This window comes from Coptis chinensis, chromosome 3 (genome assembly GCF_015680905.1).
Source record: "Coptis chinensis isolate HL-2020 chromosome 3, ASM1568090v1, whole genome shotgun sequence".
Classification (NCBI taxonomy): Eukaryota; Viridiplantae; Streptophyta; class Magnoliopsida; order Ranunculales; family Ranunculaceae; genus Coptis; species Coptis chinensis.
In genome coordinates, this window is record NC_141458.1 from 38,298,154 (window position 1) to 38,322,220 (window position 24,067).

Genomic DNA, 24,067 nt, shown 5'->3' on the forward strand with positions numbered 1-24,067 from the left:
CACGTTCGTTATGCGATGATCTAATCACAATCAGCTATGATCAAGCAAACGAGTCAAGCACACAAAGCAAAACAAATAGCCCGCGACCGCGATGTAAAGGAAAGGAACGACTGGTTTACCCGTTTTCTCATCTGGTCGTTGTTTAGCGAATTCTTTGAGACTACTCGGGAAATCCAACCCGGCTACACAAATACTAACATCGCATGGTTACCCCGAATTAGCACGGGTACCAAATTTTGCTCAAAGTATAGTATAACAACACAAGAAAACGAGGCGCCGGGTTACCCTGGAAACCGGTTCTATTGTATCACAAAGATATAAGCCGACAAGAAACAAAAATAAATTCACGGCCTCCATGGGCACCACATCGATTCGCCCGGGCTCAAACGCTTCATCAATCAACCAAAGACCTTCCCCTCCACTTCGATCGATATCCCGCCCGGTTCTAAACTCATCGCCAAGATCGTGGTCAGCGGTTCGGCTTAGGACACCACGGTTTCGGTATGATCAAGGAAGACCCGATAATCGCCCGGCGTCGTCTCCTGCACTGTTCCGCGTGGTGCGGGGCGTCTGGCGTGCATGTTCCTCCTTCAAAGCTTTGTACTCCATTTCCGGATCTCCGTAGTCGGATCCGGATCGATGTGACGCCTTTAGTAGCGTCTTCCGAAAGCAACTTTCTTTACGGTCGCGAGGGTATAGTCGTTGACCTCCCAATTTCGCGATTCGCGGCCTAACGTTACCTTCCGCTCCTTCTAACTACGCCCGGATCTTGGCCGTGTGTTTCAAAGATCTTCGACAGAGTCGAGCTTCATGTGCCTTCCGCGAGACCCTCGAGCTCATCACGCCTCCATCTTGGCAGCGTCTGACGTTTTTCAGCTCTTGACTAACTTCAAAGACGGACTCCCTATCTGTTTTCAAATAATCAAGCGCAATCTCTTTCAACTTTTGGAACCCGCTGACAAGCTGCCACAAGGCACACACGCAAACAGATCAAAGCAACGAATAGGGGTTAACATGCTATACTAACGAACGATAATTCTACGTACCAGACATTGCGCGATTTCCATCCGACGTATGGTATCCGCTAGCCCCTTCTCATCCAATTCCTTGCGGTTCCCATCCAGAGCGATCTGTTCCAGCAAACAGGCCGCTACCTTACTCGACCTGAAGCTGCAGTCGGTGCGCTTTACAGTTCGCTGCCCTCCGTGCTCGTCCAGGTACACAAATTGGGCCTCCAGCTCATCGCCACTCACAGCCGCTTTTCCACTCGCCTTACGGGGAGCCTTCGCTTTCACCAGCGGACTGGGTTCCCGTCCTTGTCGAGGCGGACTAGATCCCGCACCAAAGGTGGCCAAGTCCATGACCTGCTCAGGACGCGCCCGACTCCGGCGCCCACCGCTAGCACCACCTCCTCCACTCGAGCCCTCCCCCAAGGCATGTCGCATCACTTTAGCCATTCGAGCTCCTCGGCTCGCCACTTCAGCTCTCTCTTCTCCTCAGACCACCCACAGGAGCAGCGGCTTCTGATCTCCAACTCCACGGGGAGCATCAATGGTCGATCCTCCGGGATAAAAGCTCGAGCTACAAACCCCATGACCTCCACAGGGACGCCCTCGAGGCGCCCGGCGCCGGTCTCGGTCTCCCGTGTTATCGGATCACTTGTATGCGTTTCTCCATCACCCTTCGCCGTCCGACTTAGAGCTCGCTCCTTTTTGCACCTTCCTCTTCTCCGGATCGCAAAGACCTCCTTTTTCCTCAAAGAAATGAGCAAACTCTGGAAGCTTAGCTCGCTTTTTGTTCCGACTCAACCGTCGCGAACCTTTCTATCTCCCCACGATCGGTTCGAGTCCATACGGGAATATCCGCAAACAACACAAAGAGATGAACCGGTTAGACGGCGGTGGCTCACCCACTAACACAACAAGAGGAAGACAATCCTACCCACGGCTAGACTACACATCCTAGTTCGCAACCTACATCCACCGGCACGATGGTTGCCCACTCAGCAAATGACCTCCTCGCCCGGGCCTCATTGCTTACACCATCAAAGCCGTAACGCAGCGTCGGCATGGTTTGCAAGCTAAAGTTCGATTACCGGACCGCCTTCATTACGTAATGCTCTATTATGTCGGACACACCTATGTGGAATTCCCCACTCGCATTTAACAGATTGAACACCACGAATAGTCGCCGGTGTTGCCAACGAAGCCGACATGGAGACTTCCCACAATAACTCAAGAAGTCACAAACTAATTTCGGAGAGCGGTATTCGCATGAACGCGCTCAACCGGTGACCTTCACATATGATTACTCCACCATTGGAGGCTTGTACCCCTCACTCTGAACATTTTCACTCAACCTAGGTTCGTATATATTTCCGTGTCGCATTATTAATCCCATACGCCGCTTTTCTTGACTCGGAAACGATTTGGCGCCCCGATTCTGACTCTTGGGTGGAGGTCACCACCTGGCGTCATCCCCTCCTCGACCGCATCGCATTACTAGCCACCTCATCCTCGACCCGGATCGGCTATTAACCTCCTCTACCCTAACTTCTTCTTCCACTACAGATCCGATCATCACCGCTCAACGAATCCTCATCCTCTTCTTCATACTCTCCACATTCCGGTGAAACCTCCCGTACCTCTTCCTAACGAGTGTCATGAGGAATCCGACATTGTAATATCACCTTATTCTCGAATCACCAAACCCTAAACCCTATAACCTAACACCGACCTACCAACTTAATAAACCCCTGGAACGAAGAAAGCAAAGCGAAAATGAAAAGCAAACGAAAGCGAAGCACTTCACGCAAAGCCACCGCTTGCGTTTTGCGCGGAAGAAGAAAACCGGAAATACCTTTTGGTTGCCTCGATTTTGATTTTGCACAACCGCTGCTCAGTTCCTAAGAAGTTATGATTACGGCCTATGATATAGCCCACACACGTGTCCAAGGAACTGTCTTTTCCTGACTTCCGAATACCGCGGCGACACGATTCCTTTCCAACTGCTATGATTCTGTCACGTGCCAGCAACACGCAAAAATTTCTTTCCCTCCAGTTTCCAACTCAGCGGCATCCCAAACAGAACGATCTCCATAGCTCGCTCATGCTTCACCCAAGTGTTGAGTCTTCTCGCCAGATCGCTGCATGAACCCGACCATTCTATCGAGAGGGGTCGTGGGGGAGCAATATCCCCACTAAGGAACATTGCAGACGAAGCACAAGCGACCTCAACGCATCGACCTCCAAGACCGATCTGCGAGCAACTCCTTACAAGTAGGTGTGTTTTGCAGACGAAGCACAAGCGACCTCAACGCATCGACCTCCAAGACCGATATCGCGGCGACTCTTTACAAGTAGGTGGTAATACGAACGAAGATACTTCGGTCACGAACACTTTGGCGAGATTTAACGCCCCACCCGGATGTAATCATTGCCAAAATCTTATTTGCATTTCCCACCACCGGAAATAGGGACTACCGCCAACTCCCAATCGAGTATGACTCACACCAAAACCACTCCAGCACTCATTCACGATCTCTACCCTACATTTGTACACAAAGGGTACACGTGTCTGAAGGATCTCCACTCCCAGAATCCTATAAATACCATCTACTGGAACTACGTCGGACCTGATTCTTCTCTCCCTAAGAAAAGGGAAAAACGAGAAGATATCGTAGGCGGTTTCGCTTCACAAATGACCCGGTCCCATCCAAAGTCCAAACCCATCTCGTCCTTCTCTACTGTAATCAGGAGAAAACTAAAACGCTCCTTTACACTACAGAAATGTAAGAGTCTTAGGTCAGGGCGTAGAAAGTGTACTGAAGCCATGTGGAATATATTGAATAAAAGTTAAGGCTCTGTTCTTCATTGAAGTCAGAGAGTTCTATTTGCTTATGCTATTGATTCCATTGTATTTGGGTCTTCCAAATCACCTGTAGATCAGGACAAGCCTCCTGGCATATTTCAGAAGCAAGGACTCAAATTCAAAATTTGTCTATGATAACGACCAATTTTTTTTGTTATACCAGGTTATATATATTCTACGAGATATATCTATGCATTAGTCCGAATTCCAAATAGATCCACTACTGTAGTAGTCTGTAAAAACGTGTAATGCATTGATAGTTTTATTGATCCTAGAGTTCCAGGGACCTGTGTCATTTTTTGTCAAGCTACCAACCGATTCTATGTAATGACACAGCATGAGGACAGTAAGAATGGCCCTTTGCTAAAGGAAAAAACGATGCAACATAAAAAAAAAAAAAAAATCATGTGGGAAGCACAAAATATCAGAAACCTCATTTTTACAACATCCCACAGTGCATCGCTTGCAAGGATAAGAAACTCAAGGGAGCTATCAATAACTTCTTCCTGTAACAAACACAGAAACAATATGAAGATGTGAATATATATGCTAGGAATTCATTGATTTGTAAGAAAGCATTTTTTTTTCGTTAGTTATTTGGATTTTGGAGAAGAGGATGGGAGAGAGAAATAAGTTGGAGGGAATGAAAGGGAAGACAGTTTTGGCGGAGAGAATCTTGGGAAAAACTGATTTTCTTTTTATTTCAGTTACTAGTATACCGCAGAGATGAGTACAAAGATGAAGGGGGCTGGTTGGAGAAGAAAAAGGGTTTTGATGTTTTTTCTCTGGTTTTTTGAGGAGAAACATTTAGTGGGGCGACAGACAAGTGTCGCAAGGGTCACTCGCTAACGCTCCTATGATTAACTAGTATACTACTAAGCAGTGGAGGCGTGAGCGGAGAGAGAGAGAGAGGGAGGAGTGGAGATTTAGAGTGCGTGGAGAGAGAGAGGGACGAAGAGAAGAGAAGAGACGAGAACAGACAGAAACCAACCAGACACATTTTTTGGCATACCCCCCTCGGCCCAGAACGTTCGCTCCGCTTACTTGATTGACGTTTGCTCCGCTTACTTGATTGATTTGTTAAAATAAAAAAAATCTATTTAGACTCTCTTAATAACCCCATACGGGGAAAAAAGGAAACTAGTGCTAAACTGTTTGCTGGACATGTTGGTAATGTTGGTAATGTTGGTATGTCAACTAAATGGCCTCTGACTTATTCATGGAGGATGAGAGTGGATGGAATGTCAATTTCCTAAATATCTCATTTCCTCCTTTCGTAAGTCAAAAGATACAAGACATTGTTGTGAGACCAGAGGGTGGGTGTGCAAGGAATGATAAAATGAAGTGGTGTGATGGACAGGGCAGATCCAGGATTACCACTCAAGGGGGTTGCTACAACCATAGTTTGTGATTCTTAACAAAACTTCGGAATTCCGAATATAGAGTTAAAATATCCAAAATTCCGAAATCATCTGAAATTCCGAATGTGATCGGAGTCGAAATTTAATAAATTTTGGTTTTTAGATTTGTCGGAATTCCGAAATTCCAAACTATAGCTACAACTAACATATACTACAAATATTTTTTTTTGGGTAAATTATACACTATTATAACTAGTATTTTTTTTTTTTCAATGGAAAAGTTGGGTGTGCTGCCCCCTGGATCTGCCCCTGGTGATGGATGACAAAAAGCGGATTTAAAGCTATGAAGTCTGCCTATAAGTTTTTTCACATGGACAAATGGTGTGCTCAGGCTTAACCATTAAGTTTTAATAAACAAGCTATATCAACACATATGGAGAACTTAGTCGTTAGCATCCCTGCTAGAACTCAATTTTTTTTAATCTTAAAGATGAAGATGTACAAGAAGGTGTTGCCTAATGCAACAAGAAAAATGTTGAAAAATCCTAGTCACAAATTCATGGGTTTGAGTTAAATATCCATGTCTAATCTTAATTTCTTAAAAATAATCCGGCTAGTATGTCCAACTCTCTAAACAACTATCAACAACAAATAATAATGTAAAGAAGATAAAGCATACCACAACACAAAGATGTAACATGGTTCGGCCAATGGTGCCTACTTCTACAAGAGTTAATCCTTTTATAACGTGGGAAGAAAGATTACAATCACTCCTTTCAATCTTTCACCTTACTAGATCACTCCTCTCTCTTTACAGAGTTTTTTTCTCTGCAAAGGTTATCTCTCAATTTTGATAGCTCTCAAAATTGGGTTTCTTTTTCTTGTCTTGTGTTGTCTTATTCGTGTGTTTAGGTTTTGTCAAAAACCCAAAACTTATACTTCAAACTCGCGGTTCTGCAAAAATAGAATTCTGCTGAAAATAGAATTGAGCACAGGCGCGCCCTCATCAAGGCCATTTATAGCGCGCGCGCCCTCTTCAATTTTCACAGAAAAGTCCAGTAGACTTGTTTCGGAAAAAAGCTGAGAAAAAAAACTACCTTATTTTTCTCCAAGGCTCCCTTGGGAAAGACCATTTTCGAGCTTTCACTCGCTCGCTCAAACTTCTTCACGCAAACATCACCAGATTCTCTCATTCTTCCTCATGTGAGGGATAACTCCAACAATCTCCCCCTCCCAAACAAAGAGGGGGGATACCTCCATGCAATTTTCAAATCAACAGGAGGTGTGTGCTACCATTCCGGCGGTAGCACAACAAACATCAAACTTATCTTTCGGTAAGACTTTGGTCATCATATCTGACCCGTTCTTGTCGGTATGGATCTTCTCAATGCACAAATGCTTGTCTTCGAGTACTTCTCTAATCCAATGATAACGCATATGTATGCACTTGGATATAGAATGAAAACTCGAATTCTTGCTCAAATGGATGGCGCTCTGACTGTCACATAGAACTACAAACTGTTTCTGCTTTAGCCCTAGTTCATCGAAGAACCTTTTTATCCATATCATCTCTTTGTAACACTCAATGGATGCAATATACTCGACTTATGTAGTGGAGAGGGCAACACACTTTTGCAACTTAGATTGTCAAGAAATTGCTCCCCCTACAAAAGTAAACAGATAACTGGAGGTGGACTTCATAGAGTCAACATCACCTGCCATGTTTGCATCAATATAGCCTTCAAGCAAGGGCTTACTCCCACATAAACACAAACACGCTTTGGAAATGCCTTTGAGATATCTTAATATTCACTTAACACCTTCCCAATGTTCCTTACCCATATTTGACAAAAATCGGCTTACAACACCAACGACAAAAGCAATATCCGGTATTGCACACACCATTGCATACATCAAGATACCCACTGCGGATGCATTAGGAATCTTTTCCATCTGACTTTGCTCATGCTCACCCTTTGGACACATCTCTTTGGTCATGCTGAACTGGCCACCAAGTGGACAACTGACTGGCTTCGCTTGATCCATGTTGAATATCTTCAACACCTTCTCAATGTAGCTTTCTTAAGAAAACCAAAACTTCCCACTCTTTCTGTTACGAGTGATCCGCATCCCAAGTATCTGCTTTGCTTGACCTAAATCTTTTATCTCAAAGGACTTACTCAAGTCTTTCTTCAGCTTGGATATCTTGTTGATGTTCGGGCTAACTATCAATATATCATCCATATACAACAAGAGCACTATGAAATCCCCATCTAGAAATTTCTGAACAAACACACAATGTTTGGAAGAAAACTTCTTGTATCCTTGCTTCACCATAAAGGAATTAAACTTTATGTACCACTATCTCGGTGCCTGCTTCAACCCATACAAGTTCTTTATAAGTTTGCATACTAGGTGCACCTTGCCTTTGACCTCAAACCCCTCTGGTTGGTCCATGTAGATATCTTTTTCAAGGTCTCCATAAAGAAAAGATGTCTTAACATCTAGTTGCTTAACCTTTAGGTTCATACTTGCGATCAAACCCATTACTACCCTAATAGAAGTCATCTTAACTACTCCCTTTCCTTTAACCGAATCCCTTCACAACAAGGCAAACTTTTTGCCTTGGGTGTGGATTATTCTCCTCATGCTTGACTTTGTAGATCCACTTATTCTTGAGAATTTTTCTTCCTTTTGGTTTCTCAACTAAGTCATAAGTGTAATTCTTATACAAAGAATCCATCTCATCATTTATGGCCTTCAACCACTTCTCTTTGTCTGTACCTTCAAGAGCCTCTTGATAGTATACATAGGTTATCCACCATCAGATAGTAAAACATACGTATGTGGTGGATACCTGGTTGAAGCTAGTATCTCTCTGTCGAACTTCTTTGCCCTATCTTCTTGTGGCTCAGGAGGATGCACTTCTGCTTATTCAGGTGGTGGTCCATGCACTTCATCTGTGTCTTCTATATCAATAGGTTCTATCTATCATGAGCAATAAGATCATCATCATGAGCTTCAAACCCATGGTTCTCTGCATTATGAATGCCTTCTGCACGTTCCACAGTAGGAACTTCTGGTTATGAATCAACAAGATTATTAGTGAAAGCTTCCAGTTTCTAACCATCTTCAAAGTCTGCTATGGTTTGGTCTTCCAATAACACAACATCTTAACTTTGGATTATCTTTTTGTTAATCGGATCATAGAGTTTGTAGCCAAACCTCTCATCCTCATAACCCAGAAAAATGCACTGCTTAGCTTTGTCATCAAGCTTAGATCTCTTATCCTTGGAAATATGAACAAATGCCCTGCACCCAATTAAATACCCTCAAGTATCCATAATCAACATCTCTGCCTGACTATACTCTTTTGGATAATCACTATTCAAAAGATTTGACGGCGATAGGTTAATCACATGTACAGCTATACATATTGCTTTTACCCAGTAACTTCTCGATAACTTAGAGTGAGACAACATGCATCTCATCCTCTCTACAATGGTATTATTCATCCTCTCGGCTATACCATTTTGTTGCGGTGTCTTGAGAATGGTCTGCTCATGACGAATCCCATGACTCTTGCAATACTCTTCAAACGGCCTTATGTACTCACCCCCATTATCTGAGTGAATACACTTCAAAGGCTTCCCTGTCTCTCTTTCCACCATACTATGAAATTTTTGAACACGCCAAGTACTTCATCCTTGGTCTTTAGACTATATGCCCATATCTTTCTTGATGCATCATCAATGAAAGTCAAGAAGTACAAAGCTCTCCCATGGGACTTTACTTTCATGGGACCACGTAAGTCAGTGTGAACTAGCTCAAAGACATTATCCTTTCTGTGAGACGGGAATCTTTAGAAAGACATCATGTGTTGTTTTCCTACCAAACAGTGAGTACATCTATTTAAATGTGTACCTTTTATGTCTGGCAATGCCTTTTGCTTGGTAAGAACTTCCATGCCTTTTTCGCCCATATAACACAATCTCTTGTGCCATAGTTCAGAGGAAGCTTCTTCTTCTGCCACATTTACTTCTACTTTACATAGACTAACCTATGTCTTGTAAAGAGAGCAAGTTTTCTTCCCTTTGGTTGCTACAATGGAACCTCTACTCAGTTTCCATACCCCGTTACCAAACGAGTTTAAAAGTCATCATTATCTAACTTCCAAGTGGAAATTATGTTTAGCCGAATGTCAGGGACATGTCTTACATCCTTGAGTGTCAAGGTGTAGCCAATATTGGTTTCTAAATGAACATCCCCAATGCCTACAATCTTTGAGACTCCATTGTTTGGCCATTTTCACCTCACCAAAATCACCCGATTTGTAGGTAGTGAAGAAACTCTTCTGGGGTGTGATGTGGTAGGAAGCACCTGTATCTACCACCCACTCTGTTCCCTGGCCTGAAGTGCTCAAGCATAACTCGTCACCATCTGATATAATTCCTACTTCACCATGTGAGGTGATATCTGTGGCGTCTTTACTGGCAGTGCTTTCTTTTAACTCTAACTTGTCTTCATGTACGGTACTAGTCTTCTCATCCCTCTTCAATTCTATGCATTCATACTTGAAGTGGTCATGGATACCACAATGATCGTATGACAAGTCTTTCTTAGGAGGTCTGCTTGCGCTCCTAGATTTTCTTTTATCTTCACCTCTAGAATGAGATGGTTTTCTGCTTTTGCTTCTCTCTTTGCTTTTCTATAACAAGGATCTCTGAGTGACATGAGCTATTTTGTGCGTCCTTCCTTGTCTTCTCGTAGAGGTCTTCTAAAGTTTTCCACAGGCTGAAAGATGTGGTATCTTGGGATGCAAGGCGGATTACATTGTTGTCAATCCGTTGTCTAATGCACCCAATCACTTTTCATCAAGCGACTTCCACTCAGTCAGTGACAATTGCGTTTGGTTTTACTCCACCATTTTCAATGGGTTGTGCCAGGTCCTTGTAATAGAGCAAGTCTTCCATCCTAGCTTTCCACAAGGTGTAGTTACCTCTATTTAGACTAGTCATGTGAGTGTTCACTAAATGGTCCATCTCTACAAGTTATTTAAACTCAAATCTTCTCTCAAGAATTTTGTCAAACACCTTTTGAGCAAAATTCAGATAACAACCTAGGTTAATCTAACCTGGCTCTAATACCATTTGTTGGGGAATAACGATACCAATCGATTCCCACTACATAGATAACTTGTAATATGAACACACTACTACTCTAGACAAATTCTAAATATCTACTACAACCAACCTAGCATGCCCAACTCTCTAAACAACTATCAACAACAAATAATAATGTAAAGAAGATAAAACATACCACAACATAAAGATGTAATGTGGTTCGGCCAATGGTGCCTACTTCCACAAGAGCTAATCTTTTTATAACGTGGGAAGGAAGATTACAATCACTCCTTTCAGTCTCTCACCTTACTATATCACTCCTCTCTCTTTATAGGTTTTTCTCTCTGCAAAGGTTATCTCTCAATTTTAATAGCTCTCAAAATTGGGTTTTTTTTTTCTTGTCTTGTTGTTGATCTTATTCGTGTGTTTAGGTTTTGTCAAAAACCCAAAACTTATACTCCACACTCGCGGTTTTGCAAAAATAGAATTCTATTGAAAATAGACTTGAGCGCAGGCGCGCCCTCATCAAGGCCATTTATAGCGCGCACGCCTCTTCGATTTTCACAAAAAAATCCAGTAGACTTGTTTTGGAAAAAAGCTGAGAAAAAAATTTTCTTTTTCTCCAAGGCTCCCTTAGGCAAAACCATTTCCGAGCTTTCGCTCATCGCTCAAACTTCTTCATGCAAACATCACGGATTCTCTCCTTCTTTCTCATGCGAAGGATAACTCCAACAATAACAACACTTGTTGGGATAATAATCCAGCACCCGGTTACCAAGTAACTGGACTCGAGAGGATGTCGTTTTCTGTCGTATAGTAAAGTATATTCGGTCAATAAGATGACTGACACTAAATGAACTAAAACATTTCTTTCATAGTCTCAACCACCAACATTCATTCTCTATCTCGTAACACCTCAACTCTTCACCATTTTTTACATACCGATGAATTCCAAATGCAAGAAAATCAGTAGTTCATTTGATGTTACAACTTAGTTAGTGAAATATCTTCACATTATCATGATTTACTCATCATAAATTAGTGTAAGTTACAACTAACTTAAAATTTGGCTTCAACTTCAACTTTTATCTTCTTTGACGAAAATTTACTGATGCTTTATTGACAAAAACTACTTCACTTGTTAACTTCTTTGACGGAAGATCAGTAGACACAATCAGCTTTCGTGATTTTTTCATGTTTCCAAGATGTAAGAACTTGAGCTATTCTTGTTTCGTTTGTTGCATATTTACTTGTTCTGTAGAAATATACATTTGTTTTCTATGAAATTTATTTGGCTATTTTTTATTGCTTTTCCTTTAGGCTATGTTTGGTTCATGGACAATCTTTATCTAAACTTTGTAGTCAAAGTGTTGTTGGGGATGCTACATAATAAGAGTCCAAAACTGTAATTTTAACCCCTTAATAATATTACATTTAGACCAATTATGTGTATAATAAATAATAGTTAGTATTATTTACATGCTTTTGTGTATTTCAGGTCTTAGAGTCAAATATATCACTTTTGCAAGAGAAAGGAGCAAAGGTTGGTTGCTAAAAAGTTTTATGGTTAAAGCCCAAGTTTCAAGGAGAAAAAACCTTTTTAAAGCCTAGTCGAAGCTGAAAAGTCAAAGTCAACACGGGTAGAAAAAGAGCATAAAAGTCAACAGAACTTCCGCAGGCCGTATCTTTGGACTCTATATGTCAAAATGACCGGCTCGGAAAGAGATTTCTAATGGTTCAAGATATGACCCAATCAGAGGAGCAGAAGTAGACAAAAAAGGTGTTGAAGTAATTTCACGTAGAGAAACCCTTTTTGAACACATATAATTAGGTTTTGGGCTTGATTTCATGGCCCAAAACATGACTCCAAAGCCCATCCACGAAATTATAAACCTAAACCTATCCTATATAAAGAGGTTTAAGGCTAAACAAAATTTGGCTACTCCCACTTTAGTTTAATATAGTTTAGGGTTCTCTCTCTCTCTCTCTCTCCCTTTTTAGTTTAGTTTAGTTTTAGTTAATTAATTTAGTTTGTAGCCTCCATTAGATTAATAAAAGTCAAATTATTGTTCTTCATTATGTCTTATATTTATTATTATGTTTATGATAGTCTAATAACTTCTAACTAAACCTCCATTAGAGAGGTTTGATGAAGCTTAATGAAGACTTGATATGTTATTTAGAATTATTGCTTGTTAAGAGTTTCACTCTAGTAGGTTAGTTGATTCATCATGAGAATGGGTTGAACTTCCTCACATGCTAATTATTAATTGGCAAAGATTGTCATGAATAATTAGGGATCAAATACTTAATCTTAATTGGTTAGGATTACAATAATCTACACTAGCATATTAGAAATAAAATCAAGTGGAATTAAATCCCCCTAATTTTTTCTCCATATTTTATTCAAGTCATATTTAATTGCTTAGTTAAATTAGTATAAGTTAAATTCATATATTTAGTTTCATAGTATAAATTCACCTCTATAAATATTACTCTCACCATTATTTTCTTGTGTTTGATTAATTGGATTCTATTATGTCTTGATAGTTTATAAGTAGAACGATTCCATACTCTTTATATTATTTCATTATATGTGAGAATAGGAAATAAATAATTGATACCATAAGAATAAGGTTATAGTAATCTAATTGCATTTTTACGGGTTATCACTACATCTGTTATTGTTTTGTGTATTCTTCTTTAGTAGTAGTCTTTGGTTTTGTTTTTGATATGAATATATATATATTTTTTAAATGTTCTTTCATCTTTCCTTGCTTAGTGACTGAATTAATGCTTGTGTTTGCATCTGTCAATGCTAGCTATTGGATGTTTGTGTGTGAAGTTATTATGCTCTTGTTTGATTAATACTAGATTATTTTCATGTGTTACAAATGTTATTTGTTGTGTTTGTATATAGGAAGTACGAACTACACTTTTACACTGTTTCAAATCAAGGTATCAAAACTTTGGGTTTTATGTGGCTCAAAACTACGACCATCTTACTTCTTCGGATATCTATCTTGGTAAGTGTGTTGTCTTTTGAAAATTGACTAGGGTTTTATTTTTAAAGTTGAAATTGATATGAATATGTTTTATGAAATTTTCTGGCTAATCATCGAAGAGATAGTCTATTTTCAAGAGTGGTGAAATAGACAACATGGTGGAGTGATGTCTGAAAATATTGTATATCGTGAGACATTTAGAAGACCAATTATTCAAAATCCCACTAGTAAGTTTCTTTTTTTCTTATATTTAAAGTTTTTCGCCTTAACTTTTTGCTTAATATTTACTAACACTAGGGTGTTTGGATCTCATTTTTTCAAAAAATCAGTTTTTCTCAAAATGTATTTTTCTGAAAAAATATTTATTCTAAAAACAATTTTTAAATAAACATATTTAGTTGATTTTTTTTTTCTTCTTAAAAGCTATTTTTATCAAACTAGTAAATTTCATAATATTTCTCGAAATATCTTAGCATATCCCGGCATTTTTCACTAATGGGCAATCCATATGCCTTTGGAGTTAGATGAGAAAGTGAGAAGAAAAAAATTGTTTTTTAACTTGAAAAACAAATTTTTGCTATTTACCATAAAACATGTTTTTTGGACTAATAAATGTTTTTGGGTGAAAAACTACTTTCTACAAAAATAGAGACCAAACATGTTTATTTAAAAAACAAAAATGTTTTTTTCACTACTAAATGTTTATTGACAATAAATAAATAGGATCCAAACACCCTCATATATTGTTTTTATTTTGAAGATTAAAATCCTAATGGAGAAAACAAAGACTTTGATGATCTTGCCGAGATTCTACTAACGAAGCTTCTTAGTGGAACATCATTTGAAAGTGCTGAAATTGAATTTCACTCTTTCCTATACACATTACAAGACCCAAACGTGTAAGAAATAATATTTACACATTCTTAAAGTAGAATTCTATATACACTATATATTCCACCACTTGCAATGCCGCAATATATAAAGTAAAATTGTATTTATTTTAATGGAGAAGAAATTTGGAGAAAAAGAGGATATTGCTTAATTAGGTTTGTCTTTGTATTACTTCAATATATATGATTTGGGTTTACAATAATAGAAATTGCCTAAAATGTTTGAAGGTGAAAGCTCAATCCGCCACTCGAGAGATGTCCTCCTAGAACTCTAACATATAGATTTGTAGTTCTTTTCGTGGTAATGAATCTTGATTAATTATGTTGCATTTGTCATTGTGTATTTTTCCTCATCCGTGCTCTATAGTTAGAAACTTGTGTACCATGTTTGTGGAATCTAGTTGTGGGTATGATGCAAGAGCATCAAAATGGATCCACTAATCAACTTGATGTTGGTGTTCTTTATTATTATTATTATTATTATTATTATTATTATTAAATGACACTTACTTTGGTCTCCCATTGGGTGCTAAAAGTAAGTTGAGGAGTATTTGAAACAAGGTGACAGAGAATGTGGCATCTCGGTTGGCGGGGAGGAAAGCTAAGTGCCTTTTTAAAAGAGGAAAATTAATTAACGTTGATTATTAAGTCCACTCTATGTAATATTCCCAATTATTACCTCTCGTTGTTTCAAATTCCGGTGCGATGAAGTGATAAGCACCTAAGACTATAATATAAAACCCCGTAAAAACATAGCATTTTAGTTAATTATGTATTTAATAATCATGAAATTATTGTATTTTTGTGTTTTTACAGGTTTGAGCAATCAACGTAAAAATGAGGATAAAACCATTATTTAAGCACGGAATAATGTGTCTACGTGAAGCATTCCGATTTAGCCCATGCAAACCTTAATGATGCCCGACTAAAGCCCGGGGACTCAATCAGGACAATTCTAGGTCAGAACAGGATCAACGTGCTAGAAAACATCAAACTTCTGAAGTCCATATCTTCTGAACCTGGACTACAAATCCAACAAGTGAACCATCAGTGCAACAAGCTCTATCTCAGGCCAGATTTTGCAGAAATTGACTATCGGACCCGCACTGGACAGAGCACGTGGGCCCACTAATACGGTCCCACAAAATTGATAATCAAGCTCACATGTCAAGCTTCCGCACAAGTCAAGCACTTTGGCACAAAAGTCTTGATAGGTGGCACAAATTTAATTATTGGAATAAAAAAGTCTTGATAGGTGGCACAAAATTAATTAGAAATCAAAGAAAGTCTTGATTAATTGGCAGGTGGCAAATAAGTCTTGACTAATTATTTGGCAACAAAAGTCTTGATTGAAATTAAATTGTATGGTTGAGTTCACGTGGAGCAAAAGAGAAAGGAAGCAATCTCTTGCCTTAAAAAGGAGTCTTCATTGGCAAGACACAATTTTAGTTTCCTTAGTTAGCTTTAGTTTTCATTTTGTTCCGGAAGTTAGCAAGTTACATTTTCTAATTCTAAGTTGTAATCAACCCTTGTTATAGTTTTCATAAGCATTCTAATAAAAGTACTTCTTTGTAAAATTAGAATTCTCCTTATTATTCATTTTTAGTTATATCCATATCATTCAATTGTTTGTAATTCATAGATTCTAATGATCATGAGCTAATAAACCCTCCCTGGTGGAGGGTTAATGAAGCTCATGTGAAGATCAAACTCCGGTTAATGAGACCTGTACTATTGCTTAGGACTTAGGTTGTATTTAACATCCTGTCACAAAAATGACGGTGATCGTCTAAAATTGGGACCTGGACCTCTAGATAAGGTCGCGTGCGCAACCCAGGTGACACTGGGGTTAGTCAATCGCGCAACCCTTTAGTGCACTCAGGTTTTGAAATTTGAGCGGCCGGTGTAGAATAGAGCCAAGGATTGAAAAGGTAGTTTAGATATGAATATCAATTCAATCTCTTAAGCTAACAAGATGGGCTTAGAGATAAGTTCGTGTTGTTATGGATCAACGTCTCAATGTGTTTTGGGTTTGTTTATGAACCCAAAATAGGTTAGAGATAACATGATTTAGGCTTCTTAATTATAGAAATAGTTTAGCATATAAGGCTCCAACAAGTACTCAAACTTAACAACAACCTAACCACCACACAAGCATAGACAAGCGCACCCACCCGCGCCCAATGGGCGCACATCCACACATAGTATTTTGATTTTTTCAATAAACCGAGATTTTAGTTTTTTACACTAAAATTTCGGCCCACTATAAAAAGAAGAGTTTGGGGTTTGACCCAACTAACTTTTTATTTGTGAGATAGTTGGATCTAACCATTTCTTTGTTAGAAAGTTGAGAGAACTTAACATAGAACAAAAAAGAGATTTGAGAGAGAACATTCTTTGTGAGTATTAGTGAGAAATCATTCTTAGTGAGTGAAGTGAGAGCTCCTCTTGTAATCCTCTATCTTGTTCATCTAGTAAATCATTGATCTCGCCGTGTAGACGTAGGCACATTGCCGAACCACGATAAATCTTCGTCTTGTGTATGTTTATTCTTTACATATTATTTACACTAGTTTATACAATTTCTACCTCAGTTGGTTGGACTTGATCGAATTACATAGAGATGAGATGTCTTGGTTCTGCATTAAAAACGGTTCAATTGAACTAACTTAAAAAGAAAAGAAGTTCTAACCATGCTAACTTTTTCTGCCTTAGAGCATCATCAACGCGCTGTGAAAAAGCATGCAAACACGTAATTATTTGTATGTCGTTGTTTATGTTACGTAGTTTTTGCAAATCTTACTTAACCTATTAAATATTGATTAGTATGGTGGCTAGCAAGGTATCAATCATACTCTAAATAACTAAGTGATAATAATATAAATTCCTAATCTAAGTTATGCAAGTAAAAGATGTGGCTAAATAATGATGAATATATAGTTGATTTGATTTGAGATGTAAAATATGCATAAACTAAACTAAACTAAATATATAAATATGAATCAAGAGAGAGAATCTCTTGGGAGAGATGAATCCACCAAAATCATAGAATTAATTTAATAGATCTACCTATCATGCTTAATATAAATCACCAATAGAAACTCATCATACCTACAAACCTTATGCTCATAACTATGATGATAATATGTGGCTTTCAATGTGCTTTCTATCTTTCCATCAAATACTTCTTCAATCTCCAATGATATCTTCAATCTAACCAAATTATGCTTTAAGTGGCATTTAATATACAACTCTAGGTGCCATGAAAAATCCACATGTGGCATTAACCATACAACTAATTAAGGTGCCATAAAGAATCCAATCATCACACTATAACACTAAAAATTAGAAGAAAAGAACCTAGGGTTTGTGATATTTGGCTCTACATAATTATGAATTACCCTAAGACCTCCTAACCTCCACAGGAGCATTAGATCAATGGATGAATAAGAAGAAACTTAATGAGAGATTTAAACTAAAACATGATAGAAGAAGAACTAAACTAAAACATATGAAAAGGGTTTTATCTCCCCTCCCAAGAGAAGAGAGATTAACTCTTCATACTATGCTATGAACATAATATGAAAAGGAATAATCTTTATAGCTATTAATGGTGAAAAGGTCTGAACTTTCGTCTCTCTTAATTCTAGATCTAAGATGCAAAAACTAAATTTTCTAGATGATGTAAACTAAGGTTTTTGTGCCTTATATATTGGCTTACATGCTCGTCTGGATAGAGATCCGAATCCTTATGTTTATTTGGTGTCAAACTCTCTGTAATCTTTCTAGAAGCAATCCTGGAAAAGTTAGATTCGTTTGCACAAAAGTGAGATGTGGACCACTTTTCCCTGCAGACTATTTTGCAAGCTGCAGCTTCTGACAGCTTTCAGTTTCCTAATTCTTGTGAAACTCTGACTTCTTTTCCATGTTGATCTTCTCTTCCTATGAAGTTGAAATTAAAGCTTTGAGATCTGATTTAAGACTTTTCTAACTCAATTATTATCCTCTTTTAGAGTCCCATTAGGCTTGGCACTTATGGAGACAAATATGACGTTTTTGCCCTAGGCCTTTAGCTATAATTCCCAGTGACTCCTTTTTGACTTGTTTGACTTCTTTTCCCTCCATATTTCACATTTAGGTTCTTTAACCTACAAAAACTCAAATTGCATCATATTAGAATATTTAAATATAAAATGGAGACTAACATCACTACTATAAAAAGCTCATATACCATTGTTATTTACAGTGGTAAAAAGCCTTTAGCCACTGTTTTCATACCGTGGTAACAACCACCATGACAAATACTTCTAACAAAATCGTGGGGAAAAGTACCTCTTATATACCACGGCATTGAGTAAAACAGTGATATTAGGATTTACAAACCGTGGTTAATAGTCCGAAAAGTTTGCTCTGTTCGATGTAAACCGTGGGAAATAGTGATGATATATACGATGGTTGGATACAAACCATGGGTTATATAAAATGATTATACCTCGGTTTTTATCAAACCGTGGTGAATAGTCATTACAAACCGTGGGTTATATAAACTGCTTATACCTCGGTTCTTATCAAACCGTGGTTTATAGTTATTTTTAAAAAAATAAAATAAAAACCCCTAATTATTTGATTCTAATCATATTCATTTAACCTACAATATTCATTCAACCTATAACCTACCCATTTTCACCATATATATCCACACTGGATTTAAAAACACATTGCTCAAATAAACAATTCATAGTACAACACAAACAAAAGAAATAAATTTAGACATCCAACACAAAGACATTGAATTGCTAAAAGAGTTTTGAACTTTTTTGAGTCATCAATAATGAAAGAAACATCCAAATTTACTTGTTATATCAAAATAATAATGACCTAACTTGTTGCATCAATAAAAAAAACAATCTATTTGTTCTATCTAAAATTTCAAAAAAAAAAAAAATGGCGAGACCAATCACCACACCTTAACTGGAATGGGTCAAAACCTAGCTAAGACTCGATGCTTGGCTCGAACACTCCATTATGCTGGATGAATCTAAGAATTTCAAGTTGAACAACATCAAGTTCCTCTTGTGTGTATGTATCTTTAAGGGATAGATTTGTCATCTGCACGATCAAAGATAAAAAAGTATATAATAACTAAATAATGAAGAGTAACACAAAATAGGGAATGCTAGTGTATGATGAATTATACCTTATTTTCAAAAGAATTATCTGAACAAGCTTCCATTATTTCTATCATAAACTTCATTACGTAATACCCACTCTTTACTACCAGGTTGGTACGGGCCCTAAGTACAAACATGAAAAATATTCATAAGCATATATTTTTCCAAACACACAGTACATATATGCATAAGAATTTGTTTATTACCATAATCTTCTCCCACTTCACTGGACCTTTACTTCCTTTCCCTTCAAGTCTTTCTATTTTCATGACCGCACTTCAAAATAAGATCAATGTAAAACCTAATTAGCAAGTAAAAGATAAGCACGTAATGATCTAATTATTTCATATACATACACACTCATGACAAACCTGTTAAAATAGATATCCATATCATTAGATGGTAGATTATGCATCGAATCCAACCAATTAAAAGTCATCCGCAATAAATTAATAGCAATCAAAACCCAATGTCCACTACAAAAAGATCAGAGGCATGTGTGGTTAAAAAAGAAAAATTAGACATTAAAACTATAATATACATTCCAATAAAAATGGTAAAACATGGATAGTATTAAAAATATAAGACAATATCCTTACCCTGTATTATAAGGGATAAGAACAACTCTTTTTCCACTTGTATTCTATAAGCTCTCCACAATAATTTGAGTTTTCTCATTCACATTAGCTCTTGTGAAAGATAAAGGGTTTACAAATCCGACGACATCACGATAACTCACAAATTCGTCATAAAGAATCCTAGAGAAAGAAAAATAAAGCAATCATAATTACTAAAACTAAAGATGAATATCTAAGATTTACGATAACACCAACAATGAAATTTTGCAGATATTCTAACCTCATGTATACCACCAAAATAGCAGCATCTAACCAACCCATGTTACATACATCCATTATATCGCTTTTCTCCATAATGAAACTACCCATATTATCTCCAAACAATTCTCCTCCTACTGGAAAATGTATCGAACCTTGGTCCCCTGGAAGCGCCATATTGAGGAATCCCACAAACGAATCTATTGCACCTTGATTATGACTATCACTAGCTTGATTTTTACTTCCCTAAATTAAAAATTCAGAACAACCAATTATTAAAAGAGAAGCCAAATTCAGAAATCAATCATATAACTTCATATAAAAGAATCTTGTTATTTACCTCAATGTCATCTTTATAATAGACATGGTCCTTTGGCCAAGGAACTTGTGTGCCAAGAGCATCTGCGACATATCTAAGCTCCTCATTCACTTGTATAGGAAGAGCAAGATGGCCAGCTTCTTCAGAAACAAGCAATACAACCGCAACACGAACAGTATTGAGTCCCAAAGGGTAACCGTGAATTTCTTTTCGTTTATTTCCCTCATATATATACCAAGCCTTCAGCAACAATATTTGTTCGGCCAACCACAGCCAAATAACATTCTTTTTCCTATATAAATGTCTAAGTATCATAATAAGCACACGACATTATATTTTAATAACATATTATGTGTAAACTACAATTTACCTCCCCTAGACCAAATGTTTGACCCCGTGTTTTCTTCACATGATCAAATTGAGCCAAATTACACTCTAGGCCCTACAATTGAAGTATAAATCTTAGAACCATTTTAAAATTATATATATAACGTGTAAAACACTACTTACCTCTCCTGGACCAGATGTTGGACCCTGAAATGGTGTTTGACCCCGTGTTTTATTCTTATTTACTTTGTTCACATGATCAGATTGAGCCAAATTACACTCTAGGCCCTACAATTGAAGTATAAATCTTAGAACCACTCAACATTATTAAAATTATATATATCATGTGTAAAATGCTACTTGCCTGTCCTAGACCAGATGTTGGCCTCGAAAATGGTGTTTGACCTTCTTGTGTTTTCTTATTTGCTTTGTTACCATGATCTGCTTTAGGCTTTGATGGAGGTTGGGCTACCTTCCCATTTTTTTTCAGCTATTAGTCAGAAAAATAAAATTTGTAGTTAAAAGGTTGGAATGCATAAAATGGTTGGGTCAAACTGTTGTTGCACAAACACTAGATGCAACGATGAAAGATGCACAAATAGATGGCAGGTTATCAATAAAATAAAATAAAAGAAACATTCACAGTAGTAACTTACTTGCTGAGCATTTTTTACTAGTCTACCATATTGATGTTTGCCAGATGAGTGTATCGTATGATCAATATTGACACTCGTATTGCTGTTTGAAGAGATTTTTTAAGATGGTAAGGAGTTATCTTTGTCCTCCAACCTTCTGACTCTATCCAACAACAACCTAACATCTTCATGAATACGGTAGTTTTGGTCCCGTTACTCTTGAATTGTTGATTCCAACTTTGTAACATGCATGTTCCTTTGAGCCATGTTTGTTAACGTGGAAATATGTGGTGGGGGTGATCCCCTTTCCAACTGCTCGAGTGCGACCAGGATGCTCGGGTGTGCCCAATGCTAGAGTTAAGATGTCCTTACTTCCTTTAATAACTACCTTTCCCTCCTCTACTTCCTTAGTCAGCACATCCTTCAATTAAGTTTTGAAGTAAACAAGGATTTAGCAAATCCAAATCACAACAAGCATTCATGTCTAACATTAAAACATAATAATAAACGATTAGAAAAATTACAATCTTTTCAGCCACTCTTTCCGTAGCTACTTCAATATATTTTCCTTTTTTTTAGTAAGCTCTTTTTTCCATATTGAAGGCCTTCAATTTTTTCCATTAAAGGATGGTCCCAACTCTTTTTCTATGGTTACAAAATAAATCAAAAAACAACGTGGGGGTTAATACGATGCATGTCTTGAAACTCTTGGTTGAAGGTTTATCATACCCAAACAAATTAACAAAGTGCCTACATGTATAAATGTTGAGACGGACAATGTACTCACCAATTGTTCTCCAATATCAGCAAATCCCATCTTGCCCGGCCCTATGGTTATATACTTTTCTTTGCTTCGCATTTGTGAATTAAGTTTGCTAATTTCCTAGAAAACATGGAATTAGTCGTCTTTAGGAATAAAAAACAATATATGGGTTTAATGTGATTGGATGTCTTTAATATGGGTTTAATGTCTTTCACACAGCACACGACGTAGGCAATTTGGGGAGGTCACATTCCTATTAACAACCTAGGTTGGCACACAATCCTAGACTATCAAAGGGGCTGCCTGAGTTCATATGTGTGAAAATACCGCTTGTAGATGACATCCTATGACAGCAGCAATTTGGGGAGGTCACATTCCTATTAACAGACAGGTAAAGAATTTTTAGAGGACCAACTATTTAAAGGTGCTTACTGTGGTTCATGGGTTTGTGCATACATTGATTGCCATGTTGTTAGGGCCTATATTGACAACATTCATTGTGTTGACTGGAGAACAAAAAAGTGAATGAGACATTTTGAGGCTTAGTCACATGATTTTCATGACTTATTGTTGGCGGCATATGCATTTTCTTTGGTGTAAGTAGTAGTGAAATATGGAGGACACCACTTTTCATTTTCGCCTTTTGCAAAAGTCTATATATTTTGCGTGTAACTTTGTTCCCTTCCCCTGTAAGTGTTGTCAGAGGCTGGACACATATAGGAACTCTCCTTAGCGGCTTCCTTATAAGAGGGGACTTCCCATTTGGTCAACTTTAGTGTAGTTTCTGATTTGATGTCACTGTTAAGATTTCTCTCGCGTAAGACCCGAAAAAGACAAGAAAGAAAGAACACATAATCAGACTAAAAGGCAGCAAATTAGCCTATATAGTCTGACCAATTTGATTAATGGAACTAACCGATGCAGGAAGTCACTACTTAGCACTAACCTTAGCAGTAGGAACTAACCAATGCAGGAAGTCACTACTTAGCACTAGCAGCAGAAGGTTCTATTTACAAAGCATAGTAGCTACCCTACAAGTAATGCATATATAAAGATAGCAGTCACTATCCATAGCTCCAACTCTAGCTCGTCACTTAAGCTCTAACAAGACATCAGCTTTAACTCTGTTATCCTTGTTCCGAACATTTTCTGAAAGTCGACTACAAGTTATAAATCAGAGGGGGAAGGCAGGTGAAGTCCTTTCCTCTGGCGGGCAATGCCCTAGATTTCATCAAACTGGAAGGAGAATCATAGGTAAGCCAAAGCTTTCCGCATAACGTCACTACCCTTTCCCTATAAGCCATAGCTCCTCACTCTTCACTGACGCAACTATAGCTCCTAACTCTCCTCTGCCTAGCTCCAACTCTCCTCTGCCTAGCTCTAACTCTCACTCGTCATAATAGTTTCGTTTCGTTCTCTGTTATAAACAAATTTTTAGTGAGCTTATGCTTATATTGTTGTATTATATCAGGAAAGCATTGCAGATGAATTTCTCTGTAAACTTCGTCAATTTGGACCAAAACATAAAGATTGCAGATCCCTTGGAGGAGAGGTGCAGGCTTGGCCCTGTTGTTAGTGGAGGGCAGGTATTGTAATTTTCTAATGTCGGACATATTTTCTTTGAGAATTGTTCTGAATTCCAAATTTTTATTTTCAGAAATAATGAACTTATTTACTCGGCTTTTCTATAACTTTACCCTGTTCTGTTCTCCATTTTGATTATCCATAAAATTACAGGCAAATCATTGTCACTTAAGTAGTACCATC

The 24,067-nt window shown here is 37.9% G+C and overlaps 1 long non-coding RNA gene across 1 annotated transcript; it reads right to left on the reverse strand.

The window, feature by feature from the left end:
- Positions 1 to 19,063: 19,063 nt before the first annotated feature.
- Positions 19,064 to 19,904, reverse strand: LOC147509517 (uncharacterized). Its single transcript, XR_015216571.1, has 3 exons — positions 19,792 to 19,904; positions 19,627 to 19,696; positions 19,064 to 19,358 (listed from the first exon to the last, which is right to left on the reverse strand). It is a non-coding gene; the product is annotated as an uncharacterized LOC147509517 (long non-coding RNA).
- Positions 19,905 to 24,067: the final 4,163 nt, after the last annotated feature.